General features: G+C 37.6%; 1 protein-coding gene across 4 annotated transcripts in view; it reads right to left on the bottom strand.

The window, feature by feature from the left end:
- Window positions 1–13,045, bottom strand: part of Hycc1 (hyccin PI4KA lipid kinase complex subunit 1) — a 105,151-nt gene extending 92,106 nt beyond the window's left edge. For all 4 annotated transcript variants that reach the window (XM_047562373.1, XM_047562371.1, XM_047562370.1 and 1 more), the window contains exon 1: window positions 12,873–13,045. The gene's annotated coding sequence lies outside the window, so the exon portion shown is untranslated. The remainder of the gene's footprint in view (window positions 1–12,872) is intronic.
- Window positions 13,046–13,519: the final 474 nt, after the last annotated feature.

Consider the following 13,519-nt stretch of genomic DNA (forward strand, 5'->3'; position numbering starts at 1 on the left):
TAGCTATTTTAAATGATTCAAGTACTGCCTCAGTAAGTCAAAGTCCATTTAGTCCTGACAGCTAATACATAAGTTATAAAGTCTATGTTGACAGATTTTAAGAGATTGCTATAAAAATTTGAACTATAAAAATTATCTCAATAGCATTTATTGACATGATTACTGTACAATTGCATGGTAAATAGCATAGGGATAAGGAATGCTTTTAACAAATTCACTACACCAGGACCTCAAGTTGACACATTTGTTATCCATACTTCAAGTTCATATGATTTATCAGACTATAGGCTTGATAGGTGGAAACAAAGAAAGAGAATAGGGCTAGGCAAAAACAGACATAGACTGGGAGCTCATGTTAAGAGATAATGCATTCAACATTTTCATGTACACAAAAATCAATACTGCTATATATTTAAACTGAAACTTAATAATTCAATAAGCCCTTGAGTGCTTAAAGAATATAATGCAAAGTGATTCTATTACTTTGCACAAATGGCAAAAGAACAGTAAAATATGGCCTATGTCCTTAAGGAGCATACAATCCAGATGGCAAAAGAAGAGAATGGAATAAATGAGGAGAAAAATGAAACAAAGTAGTACCCTACATTTCCCAGATGAATAATTACAAGTGTTAGTATCATGATAAAATTATGAGAACTAAACCAAATCAGTAATGTAGAATTTAAAACACAAATTCTGCTTAACTATGCAACTATAAAACAATTGCAAAAGTTCTGTTGAGAAAAAAAAATAAACCAAACAAAAAACTGAACACTTTGGCCAGATGCACAGTTGTGCACATGTCTAATCCCAGCAGCTTGGGAGGGTGAGACAGGAGGATTGTGAGTTCAAAGCCAGCCTCAGCAAAAGCCAGGTATTAAGTAACTCAGTGAGACCCAGCCTCAAAAAAATAAGAATATATATATGTACATATATATGAATGGCATATATATAGCAGGGCATGGTGGCACATGCCTGTAATTCTAACAGTGCAGGAGGCAGGAGAATCACAAGTTCAAAGCCAGCCTCAACAACTTAGTGAGGTCCTAAGCAACTTAGTGAGACCCTGTTTCAAAATTTTTTAAAAAGGGTGTGGGGTGCTGGGAATATGGTTCAGTGGTTAAGAGGCCATTGGTCCCATCCCTAGTATCAAAAGAAATACATATATGGCATACTGATGGCAGCCTGATTGCAAAATATAGAGGTTATATAAAGAACATGTTAGGGTACTGAATGAAAGTCTTCACAGAGTCAGTTCTGCCACTTGGTTCACATCTCATTTTGAGGCAATTCTTGCTTTCAGTATTTTCCTCAGTTGGAATGAAGGGAAAGAAATGGGATTTAAAAAGTACACTACTGTGGGAATGGGGTGTAGATTAGTGGCAGCATGTGCTCAGCATATATGAGTGCCTGAATTCAATCCCAAGAAAGAAAGAAAGAAAGAAAGAAGAGAATGAGAAAGGAGAGAATGAAAGAAAAGCTTATAACTGTAATTTCCCACAGTGCTCACGTGCCAGTAGCAAGGATGCTCCAAACATGAACAGGCTTGACTGAAGTTTAAATGCCAAAATTAGATAAATATTCTCACTTCCTTATAACTTGGAGGTTTTTTATTTGTTTTGCTTGGCTTTATGCCATGCATAACTTTGCTCCCCCCACCTCTGGGACTGAGACTTTTATCCCCCTCGCTAATTAATTGAGTTTACCCTACTTTCAGAACTCTAGTAAACTGCATCAAAATGATGGAAGAACAAATGATTTTTACTTGTATATATTCAAAACTGTCTCGTTCAACAAAGTGTCTCAAAATGCTATAAAAGAATTGACTAAACACAGCACATTTGATATATGACTCAATTTTAAAGTGACAAGAAGAAATAAAGGGTAAAAATTGCATACATATTTAGCTTATGGCTAAAGCACATAATGAAAAAATTCTGAAAATGACTGCAGCAACTCAGTGTGACTGGCCAATGGTCAGAGAGTATGGCAACTACCAAAGCAATGCGAACGAGCCTAAAAGCCCCTGCTTTACCCTGTTCACTATACTGCAGACAGAACAACGTTACAATTAATATGCACAAGCAATAAGCACAAATTAACATCATTTTTAAAAGTATTTTGCTCAGTCTTCTTCCATTTTCTACTCTGAAAAAGCAACCAAGTCTATTAGCAGAGGTCTTGAACACTTAAAAAAACAAATGACCCTGTCCGTCTCCTAAGACAACCCATTCTCTCCCTTGAGAGCGTTTTCCCATCTTCTTTCTTGTCTAATAAACTTTGCTATAGTTTAAAAAAAAAAAAAAAATTTAAAGCCCCATAAATACTTTGTCCTTGCCAAACCAAACAAACCCAGTAAAACTAAAATATTAACCAGCAGCTTGCCACTGGCTGCATTGGGAGAGATGGGAAAGGAAGAAAATAGTTATTACTCTCTCCATTAAAATATCCAAATTTCTCTGTCTCCCATGTCTTGCCTAGGAAAAAGGTAAAAAGTTTTTGAGGTTTTGGCATTAACTTTAGCAATCTGTTATTTGGGAGTAGGCAAATTAAGGGTATTTGAGGTTTTGCTACATACATCCAAACATATAAGCCATCTACATTAGTTTGCTAGGGCTGCAATAAGAAAGCACCACAGAGAGAGTGGATTAAGCACAGAAATTTATGTTCTCACAGTTCTGGAGGACAGAAGTCTGAGATAAAGATGCCAGCAATGTAGGTTCCTTCTAAGAGTTTTGAGAAAAGGGTCTGTTTCAGGTCTTTCTCTTTGGCTTATACTTGGCTGTCTTCCCCCCATGACTTCACCCTGTCTTCCCCTCTGTACGTGTCTTGCCCAAATGCCCTGTTCTTTTAAGGACAACAGTTTTACTGGATTAGGGCCTACCCTAAAGTCCTCATTTTAACTTCATTTCCTCTGTAAAGACTCTACTTCCAAACACAATTATATTCTGAGGCACTATGGGTTAGGACTCTCAACACATGTATTTTGGAGGGGACACAAGTCACCCCACAACAGCACTAAAGATGCAATCACCTAGGACCCAACCATGAATCTGACTCTTCTTTTCTTGTATTAAACTTAAATATCAATCGCTTATTCATAAGCTCCTAAAATGTCTACTCTGCTCTCAATGATAGATTTACAAAAATGAATATGACATAGTAGCTGACTTAAGGGATTCACAGCCTATTAAGGGAGACAAACAAACCTAAAACACAGTAGAAAGGAGTTCCTCTTAATCCCTTTTGAAATAAATCAAGATAAATCAGGGTATATGCAATGAAATGAAATGAAATAATAAAAATAAATGCTATGAGGAGGAACATAAAAGAAAACACAAAGCAAATATACTTCAACCATTTCTCTATCATTCACCCTCTTTCCTCTCTCAAACATAAGAGCATACAGAAATGTACTTTCCAAAGCACAGCTCTACTTTAATTTCTTAAAGCTCTTTACATTCTAAGCGGCAGTTTTCCCTACTGCAATGTTGGGGACAAAGGAAGAGAGAAATGTCAAGAGAACCAAATTCCAATTAACTTGTGGGTTGATGTTTTAGCATGAGTCACTGCCCTTTAATAAGCTGGAATGAGACTCTCAACCATTAAAGAAGTCTTCCAGTTGAGACCCAGATGTTCAATAGAAAATGGGTGGCAAAAAGGGAGGTACGAGGAGAAAATGCAAGAAACTGTGGCTGGTGGTAGTAAAGCCTACTAGTAGGGCATAAAAAAAAAAAAAAAAAAAAAAGCAATGAATCTTGACTATACAAAATTCTATTTGATTCTTTCCAACCAGAAACTCAGTGGATCTTATTCATATGGTTGTTTTTCTTGGTTTAAAAAAGATCACAGTAAGCAAAGCAGAAATAAATAATTCAGTATGATCATGCTTATTCATATTAACTGGGATAACAGTCAATTTGTTTCAGCAAAGACTGAATTATAAAATTATTTTTCAGTAATATCATCTTATACTAACATAACAAATGTACACTATACATAGTTTTATAGCCGAATATGAAACTAAAATTGGCACAGCATAAATTTCTATCTTGGTTCCTCCCAAATTAATAGGCTGTGAATCCCTTAAGTCAGCTACTATGTCATATTCATTTTTGTAAATCTAGCATTGAGAGCAGAGTAGACATTTTAGGAGCTTATGCATAAGTGGTTGATATTTAAGCATGTTTAATACAAGAAAAGAAGAGTCAGATTCATGTTTGGGTCCTAGGTGATTGCATCTTTAGTGCTGTTGTGGTGCTATAAGAAAGTTTCGATCCCCAAAGTATTTTACACATTTCTTTTTCCATTATGCATTGCTTCTGAAGAAAGGGTTTATTCCAAAAAAAAAAAAAAAAAAAAAAAAAAATCTGCTTGGACCCTTCCACCAATAATTAATTCCCAATTGACAGAATCAAAATTCAATACTTCACATTATATTACAATAAACTATTTGGAGCTTTATAACCTGGTGACATGAAGACTATCTCCTCTGATTACTATCTTGTGAACAACTCAATAAGATTGCCATGAAGAGGTTAGCCTTTTTGATGAGTTACCTGAAATTCTATAACATATTTATATCTTTCATGGTGAAAACAAGTTTTACTCTTATTTTTCTTTATATTCCCTTTCTTGACCTATAATTTCTTTCCCCTCAACCTTATTATCATTATTATAAGTAAAATAAATATAAAATAACATTTCATCTACAAATAATGACAATTGTTAACAAATATTATTAGCATGATAGAAAAGCTTATTAACAGGATTCCTTTTATAAATAATTTAAAAAATACAGTTAACACAAATTACAGTAAACATACTTGAAATTTCTAGCATTCTTTCTTGTAAGAGGCATCATACCCTATATTCTTCTTAAAACTCCTTGCCACAGTACCTTGCCACAGTTCAATAAACAGAAAAAGCACATGGCATAATGAAAATAACACCAACCAAGAAAACTCATGACACCTCAGCAAATTGCTTAACTTTCTGAGTCTCAGCTTCCTCAACTGTAAAAGGTGGATGATAACTATTACCATATGGGAATGTTTTAGCAATTAAAAATAATACAAATAAAGCAGTGGCATATAGTAGATGTTTGATAAAAGATACCTCTAATTATCTCTAATAAAGAATTTATCATTTGGACAATTGAGAATTTATTTCAGGAGCTTACAGTTCCAAAAAGAGGGGTCAGGAGGAGGATTTCATCAGATTCTAATGCCCTCCAGTTACTCCTTCCCATATTATTCTTTCCTAATTAATTCTGATAGACTAGCCTCTACCTCCAATGGCTCACCATAACCTATTCCTTAACCCACTTTATAACATAAACTGGATTTTCATCATATATTCTCCACGACCTTATAAACAAATCTGCCAACTTTTTCTCAACGCTCATTCTTTCTCTTTAACTTTGCAACAAATGTTCCCCCTTCTGAAACTCTGCTTCTTGACTTCACTTACTTCAATATTCTGGTTCCATCACCCATGTAACCATTTCCCAAATTTTCTACACTTCTCTAACAGTCTGTTTGATTTGCACATTTTAGTCGATGCTGTCTCTGCCCCCCATTTCTAAACTACTATCACCATCCTCTCCATTTCCTTATTAGGACCCACTTGAAGTTCCTAATTTCACAAAACAGTCTCTTCTTCTCAACTACTCAAGTGTGCACTGCTTTAGGGACTGTGTTGTCACTGCCATAATAACATCCTTTGACAAAAAAAAAAAAAAGGCAGCAAAAACCTTGAAATTTGGATCAAACAGGCAAAGATATGTACAGAAAGTTCAGAGGCCAGAAGGACAAATTTTTATGTTCCCAATGGAAGGAGATGGGAGTGCAGCCTATGATTAGAACCAGTTTCCTAACCAAATTAAACAATTTTTATTTTAAAAGTGGAAGACAAAAGAGATCAATAAGACAAAACTGGAATTCATAAATGTGGCCCAATTTAAGCACTTTAAGGCTTATATTATTCTCTTAAATTTCCAAGCCTATATGTCACTCCATACAAAAGTAAACATAAATCTTCCAATGGCTGAAACCTAAAATAATTTGCATAATACAGTTGTAGAAATCATATGTAATGTTTTCATTAAGTCAAGTACAAATGACTGCATGAATCCTTATGCACATATATGAGAAAGCAACTAATGTTCATCAGCTAACTAAAGGGCTCTTTGTTCAAAAATACACACAACAAACAAATATCACTTACCAGTTACTACTAAAAGGCTACCCTGTTGCAAGGATCAACAACAATAAATGTTTCAACTACAATGAAAAAATACTATGTTTCCAAAACTCCTTGATCTCTTGTATGTGATACATTTAACATAACATTCTTTACCACATACAAAAAGGATTCAGGAATATAAATTAATCTTGAAGACCCACAAATTGAAACTTGAATTATATTAAGTGCATTATCCTAATATAAATTTTAAGTTTCTCCATCTCACTGCACCCTACTTCAGGATCATTTATTTTAACCTTATTAGGCTATATTTATTAAGATAGCAGATGTGATATCAACACAGAACTGACCAGTACTAATTATGATGGGATTACCAAAATTTGAAATAAATTGTGCAAAGAGGAAAAACATTAAAATGCTCAAATAAAATGATTAAATTTACTTGTCATTTATAGGAAGTGAGGGAAGTGTCATAGAAAAAAAGAAAGGGATCTGATTTTAAAATAGGGGGTAGGCATCAGATAGAAATTGAGTTTAAATTGTACTCTACCACTAACAGGTGTTCATTTTGAACAAGACTTAATCTCTGAGTCTGTTTCTTTACCTGTACAATAGGAATAATCTTATTTCATAAAATTGTGTAAGTAAATGAAATTAATTTTGCAAAATACTCAGTAGTACATATTAAGATTTCAATAAATTATATTAAAGACCTAAACATTTTTATTGGTGAACTACTTCAAACCTTCCAAAGATGAGATTAATTGCCAGAGGATACAGAAAAGATGGACAGTTTTCTCCCCCTCTCTCAAACCCAGCATATTCAAAAACCAAAATGTTAAAAGGGTAATATAAAAGGAACACTATGATACCACCCTCATACACAAAATCAAATACAGCACTGCTTTTAAAGACAAGCTATTATCAAGTAACCTTTAACCTAATTTGATGAAATATTTTGGAAATTTTCTCACACAATTCATTAACCAATAGGTAAAATAACAAAAACTACATTCTCATCTCAATGTGCAGTGTGAGGGTACTTGATCAAATTTAACATCTATCTTGGTTCCCAAAAAAGGTGGTGGTAGGAGGATAGAATATTTTCTCAACATGCCATGAATAAATATTTTGAATACACAACCATGAAACCCTAAAGCCATTCTCATTCTACTGAGAAATGAGCCAACAATGCTTACCATTCATTACTATAATTTAATGCTATTCTAGAAGTTCTGATCAATGCAACAAAGGAAGTAAGAATTTATTGTTGGCAAGAAGACCAAATGATCATCATTTATAAATGTTATAAAACTGAGTTATTACAAAACCCAATAAAAACTGCTAGATGGGCAGTGGTTAGCCTATTGGTTAACTAACTGTTGTTATCTATTCATTTAGAATTGTTAGAAAGAGCATAAATTTTCAAAAATTAATATCACAATTAGACAAATTATGGTAAATACATATGCTGGAGTATTACATGCACATTTTAAATAAGGCTATGTTGTAAAGAATAATATTTTATTGACTTGGGTAAGCATTCACAACCTATAAAGTGAACATAAGCTGGTGACAAAAATAGCACATAAAAATATTTTCAATGAAAAAGAAAATAGAATTATTTGTGTAAAAAAAAGAAAAAAATGTAAATATCCATTCCAAAAGACCTATAAGGATGTTCACCCAAATGTTAATAATAAGTATCTCTGGATGATGACAGATAAATGAAAATATTAAATAAATATCACTTCTCATTTAGAAAATTCATGAACCCCTAATATTATTCATCATCATCTTTGTCCTACAATGGCATTAGTAATTAGAAAAATATAGAACACTTATGATATTTTTGTGACCATAGTGACAACTGTATCCAAAATCATGCTAACATTGATTCTTCCATTTTTTTAGGCTGCATTTTAATCACTATGAAAGAAATTTTCAGCATTCTAGAAGAAAATCAGACAAAATACTTTATTCTATCTTGACTTTTGGTCAAACACAATGCCAAATAATATTCAGATATTAGTCATTCTGTTTTCATCTGACTGCAAAAGGAAAAACTGAAGAGTGAGGAACAAGTTCTGAACCTCTACATCCAAATTCTGAACTAGAAATTATAAAAAGAAAATGAAAGTAGTGGGGGGAACATATGCATTACCTTCCTCAGGTAGAAAGTGTGGGCCTTTGACAACTAATCACAACTCTTCCCTGTCTCATTTTGGAGACAGAGGAATGTTTTCTCTCCAGTGATTTATAAGGCAATATCCAAAGGGCAAGAGAGCAGGATTTCTTCTGAGTAAAGATGCTTTAAACAGGAGATTGTCAAGTGTGAAATGTTCCCTTTCCTCTGGGCAGATATGCAGCCTAAGAGAAGGCCAAAAAGACTCTGGCAGTACTTGATTCTTGATAATAAGCAATTGACAAACTGTTAATTCCATCTGCTCTCCTCCCCACCAAAAAAAAGTGACAAAGCATTACAAGGTGCTGCCAGGGGTCTTAGGCTCCATACAAGGGGGTTTTCTGAGTGTATGCATTTTGGCGATTCTAAGATGCTCTCTAATTTGTTTTTTTTTAATACCTAAGAGATACTACATAGACCTAATCTCTACACTACAAGACAACACTGATGATGCTAATAAAAAAAATACACTATCTTTAACATAAATTCTTTGTTAGAGATGTTGCTTCCAGAATTTCTTACTGGCCAAAGCTCTGAATTCCTTCCATTTCTATTTTCTCAAGGACTTAGTTTCAATAATAATTTCATCTTGCCTGTACCTCTCACATTCTATCTCTCACCCTTCTTATACACGTAAACAAATAAACATGACCTTCCTTCAACCTCTGTTCTTTGGCAGTGGTTTTCAACCATGTCTGCAAATTGTCTAGGGAACTTTAAAAAAAAAAAATGCAAGTAATCTGACAGGAAGTGGATCACTGGTTTCCTGGGATGAAGGGGAGATTATGAAGGCACGTGAGCAAACTTAAGAAGGTGATGGATATGTTCATTATTGTGATGGTGATGATAGTTTTACAGTTGCAAATGTATCAAACATTAAGCTGCATACTTAAAATATGTGTAGTTCATTATATGCCAATTTATTTCAAAAACTCTTGTTTAAATAAATACCAATGACTGGGTCCTACCCTGACCCCACTGGAAGATATAAGATTCTTTCTGGAAGTCAAAATTCTCAAAATCCCAGGAGATTGCCAGGCATAGCAGTACATGCCTATAATCCCACAATTTGGAAGTCTGAGTCAGGAGGTTTGAAAGTTTAAGGTCAGCCTGGGCAACTCAGCAAGACCCTATCTCAAGATAAAATCAAAAAGGGGTAGGGACATAGCTCAGTGGTAGAGCACCCCTGGGTTAAACTCCCAGAACTGGGGCAGTGGGTGGGAGGGGGGATTGAGGTGTAGCTGAGCTCGAAAAACTCTGCTCTACAGCTATTATTTTCTCCCTTATTCATTTTAGTTTTCTTGAAAAGACTTGGTCAAACACATCCACTTTGTCACTCCCATTCTTTTTCAACCTTCTGAAGATTGGTTTCTGAACCAACCACCTCTCAGCTAACCTGTACTTGCCAAAGTCACCTCTGAACTCCTAACAAAGTCACTGATCATTGGGTGCTCTCCTTATACACCACTTCGCAGCATTCAAAATTGTTGACCTATTCCTACTCCATTTGAAAATCTCTCTACCCTGAGTATCTCTACTGCTGCTCCACCTATCTTTCTTTTTTTGTTTGTTTTTTTGTTTTTTTGTAGTGGGGATTGAACCCAGGGGTGCTTTACCACTGAGCCACATCCCCAGTCCTTTTTTATGTTTTATTTAGAGATAGGGTCTCACTGACCTGCTAAGTGCCTCGCTAAATTGCTGAGGCTGACTTTGAACTCAGGATCCTCCTGCCTCAGCCACCCAAGCTGCAGGCATGAGTCACCTTGTCCAACTCCTCCCGTCTTTCTAACTACTACTCCTCTGTCTCTTTCAGACTCTCCACCTGTTTCTACTATCTATCAGAGTATGTGCTCTGGCTGCTATTTTTATCATGCTGAAGGCTTTCCCTGAGTCATGTCTACAAAACCAAATCAATACAGCTTCAGTTCAACCCCAAATCTTCTCTCCAATCCTGAATTCCTATATAAATTCCACATCCATAGACCCAAACATCTCTCTACATCTTTACCTGAGAGATCCACTGCTTCCTCAAAGTAAAAAAAATAGAAGTTATCATCTATCTTCCTTCAGTGTATGTGCTCCTTGTTTCCAATCAATGGAACCAGGTCAAAACCTCATAGTCTTGATTCCTCCTCTTTTCTTCCTATCAGATTCTACTCTACTCAGCCAGAGTGAGGTTATAAAATACAAGTCTAATGTAGAATTTCCCAACCATCACCTTCGTCTCTTTAGCTAAGGGTAGAAACCCTCTACCACCCTCACTACCTTATCTCCTGCCATTTCCTTACTACCCCTTCATCAAGCCATGTCAATGCCAGTGTTATTGACTTTGTCAACAGTGTTAATTGACATTGACCTGTCACTGTCAATGGCTTGTCTAACTGCCATGGTTTTTCATACCTCCTTGCCTTCTCACTTATTATACTTTCTTGGAAAGCTAGTTACTCACCTCTCATGATCAAAACTTAGCTGCATGTTCCCAACTCCACCTACAACCAAAGTGAGTTGGCCATCTCCTACACTAAGCCCCCTTACTACACCAGGCAAACCTCTATTCACACTTATTACATGATATTATAAATGTTACTTTACTGTAATATTACCAATATCTTATACATTGGACAGTAAATTCCTTGAGGACAAGAACTATGACATTCATCTCTGTACTCATAGTATCTAGTCAGCTTGGGACAATGCAAAGTAAATTTATCTTGACATAATTTAATTATTGACAAAATTTAGATGCCTTGAATACTAAAAATTTTTAAAGATCTCTTAGGATTCACCATAAAATAAATATTAGGAAACAGGATGCTGAAAGAAAACAGTTGATTTAAATCTGAAAGACAGATTTAAATTTATTGTCAAAACTACACCACTAAAAAACACAACCAAGAGCAGATTTGATAAAATAGAAATACAACAAAGAAAGAAAGCGCAGCAGGGACAACACACTGGCCTAGCCCATCCCTCATCATGTATCCACACCAAGGTACTCTTTCAGAGGGTTTCCAGTCCCTCTATGGTAATAATTTTAATAAATCAAATAACATAAATGAGCCACGTCTAGAATGTGTTTTCTAAACATGTGATGGTTTCTCCTTTACCAGTCTATGATTTGAGTATCTGACTTTGAAACCACTCTTGATCAAGCAGATCTTAAAGATGTATTTTTCATTCTTGCCTGAAATTCAGAAATCTGGTGAGTACTAACATTCATCTTTAAACCTTAAAACGTACTAACCCAAAGAGAGAGAAAAATGCTTACAAATGATGACTGTGGGTGTTAGCAGTAGAATGTTCTTGTGGAAAACAAATCTCCCAGAACTATCACATTGACTCAAGGTTACACCAATCCTTATGACTTTAAGTAGATAAGATTTTTAAAACCTCAACTGTAAGGTATTACATGAACCAAAGAGGTAGCATACCTGCTCTAAAAGCTACTATGTAATCCAAAGGACAAATAATTTGCAAAAGGACAGCTTGGCCCTACTGCCTGTAATAGTGCAGTCTCTGAGATAAGTAGTAGCTGCCAGTGGAACACACTCCCCCTACCTGAAGAGTGGAGCCTCTGCCAGGCGTGTGATAGCGTATTTATCAGAGAACCGATTCTGTGCATACCAAACCAGGAGGGCAAATTAAAATCTTTCAGGAACGTGCAAACTCTGAAGGTGCAAAGCACACATGTGTACGCTGAATGGTAGCTACCCAGTTTTGCTGTAGTGTACAAAACTTGGGGTCTTTTAATGCAACAATTTTCAGCTAAAACCCCGACGATTCTGGAATATGATAAAGTCAACCTCGGAAGAGAAATAACTCATGGAATGAAGGGGGCAAGGGCTGAAGAGATCTTCGTGCATAAATAACCAAAGGAAGGAATTGTGGTTGCTTTCTGAACCTTTCTGCCCTGCACGGGACCAAAGACAGAGACAAACGCTTCTTTCAAAGAGAAGCGGGGTCTGCAGTGACCATTTTGGCAACCAGACTGGACGAATAGCGGTGGCCTCCCTAGGGTGCAGAGACAGGGTGAGAGGGGTAGGAAAGGCGGGAGCATCTGCTGCTGTGGGAAAGAGCGTGGGGGGCTCCCACTCTAGGCCGACTCTGCAGAGGGGCCGGGGGCTTCGGCACCCGAGTCACGCCCGGAGGTTGGACCGCTCCTCGCTAAGGAGAGAGATCCGAGTCCGCGCGCACAAAGCTGCTGTCTTCCAGGCAACGGGCGGGCTGCACCCAACTTCGGGGCAAGCAGCGGCCGGCCGCAGCCCACCCATCCGTCCCGGACGCCCCCAGCGCCCAGCGTAGCCTCGTGCTCACCCGCGGAGCCTCGCGCCGAAGCCGTTACCCCCAACGAAGACGCGGCCCTGGGGACAAAGCCCTGTCCCCTCCCCGCCGCCGCCTCGCCCCGGCTCCTCCCTGACAAAAAAGTTATCGGTCGCCGGCCGCCCTGGGGGCCCGGAGTGGGTCGCTCGGCCAGACTCACCAGAGCAGCTTCCAGAGCTCCAGATGCAGAACCTCGACTTGTGCGGCTCGCAACCACGGCGGCGGCTGCTAAGCTTTCTCCAGAGTAGCAGCACCACCTGCCCCTCTTCCTCCTAGCAGAACGGGTCCGGGAGAGCCATCTTCCCCCTCCTCTCACTGACTGACAACCCAGCCCCGAGAGCCGCCACTGCCGCCAGCCACTCTGACAGGCACTACTAGGGACCCGTCCCCAAGCAGCCAACCACCACCTCCCCACACCAGTTCAGCCTATCGCCGTCCTCCGGGGTGGGACCAGAACAACTTCTCCACCAATGAAAGTCTTCCGCTGCTGTGCTTGGGGCGGAGCCATAAGGTGGGAGGGAGGGCGACTTGAGTGGGCGTGGTCTGAGCCATGGGCGTGACCCGGGCACCCGGGGGAGATGATTGACTGTAGGGTTTGCGGTGGCCGCTAGGCTATAGCGATCAGTGAAGGTCTCTTAAACTCTAAGCCATTGGGGTTTATGGTCTTCTCAACAGAAAATAATCACCACCAGTTGATGTGAACTGTAATCAGATAAGAAAAACAAATTGATATATTAATTGGTCAAGAGGATTTACTTCCTAGTAATTGAACTCACAAGAATTTATCAAAATCTTATCCAATCCCCT

This window comes from Sciurus carolinensis, chromosome 8 (assembly GCF_902686445.1).
Source record: "Sciurus carolinensis chromosome 8, mSciCar1.2, whole genome shotgun sequence".
Classification (NCBI taxonomy): domain Eukaryota; kingdom Metazoa; phylum Chordata; class Mammalia; order Rodentia; family Sciuridae; genus Sciurus; species Sciurus carolinensis.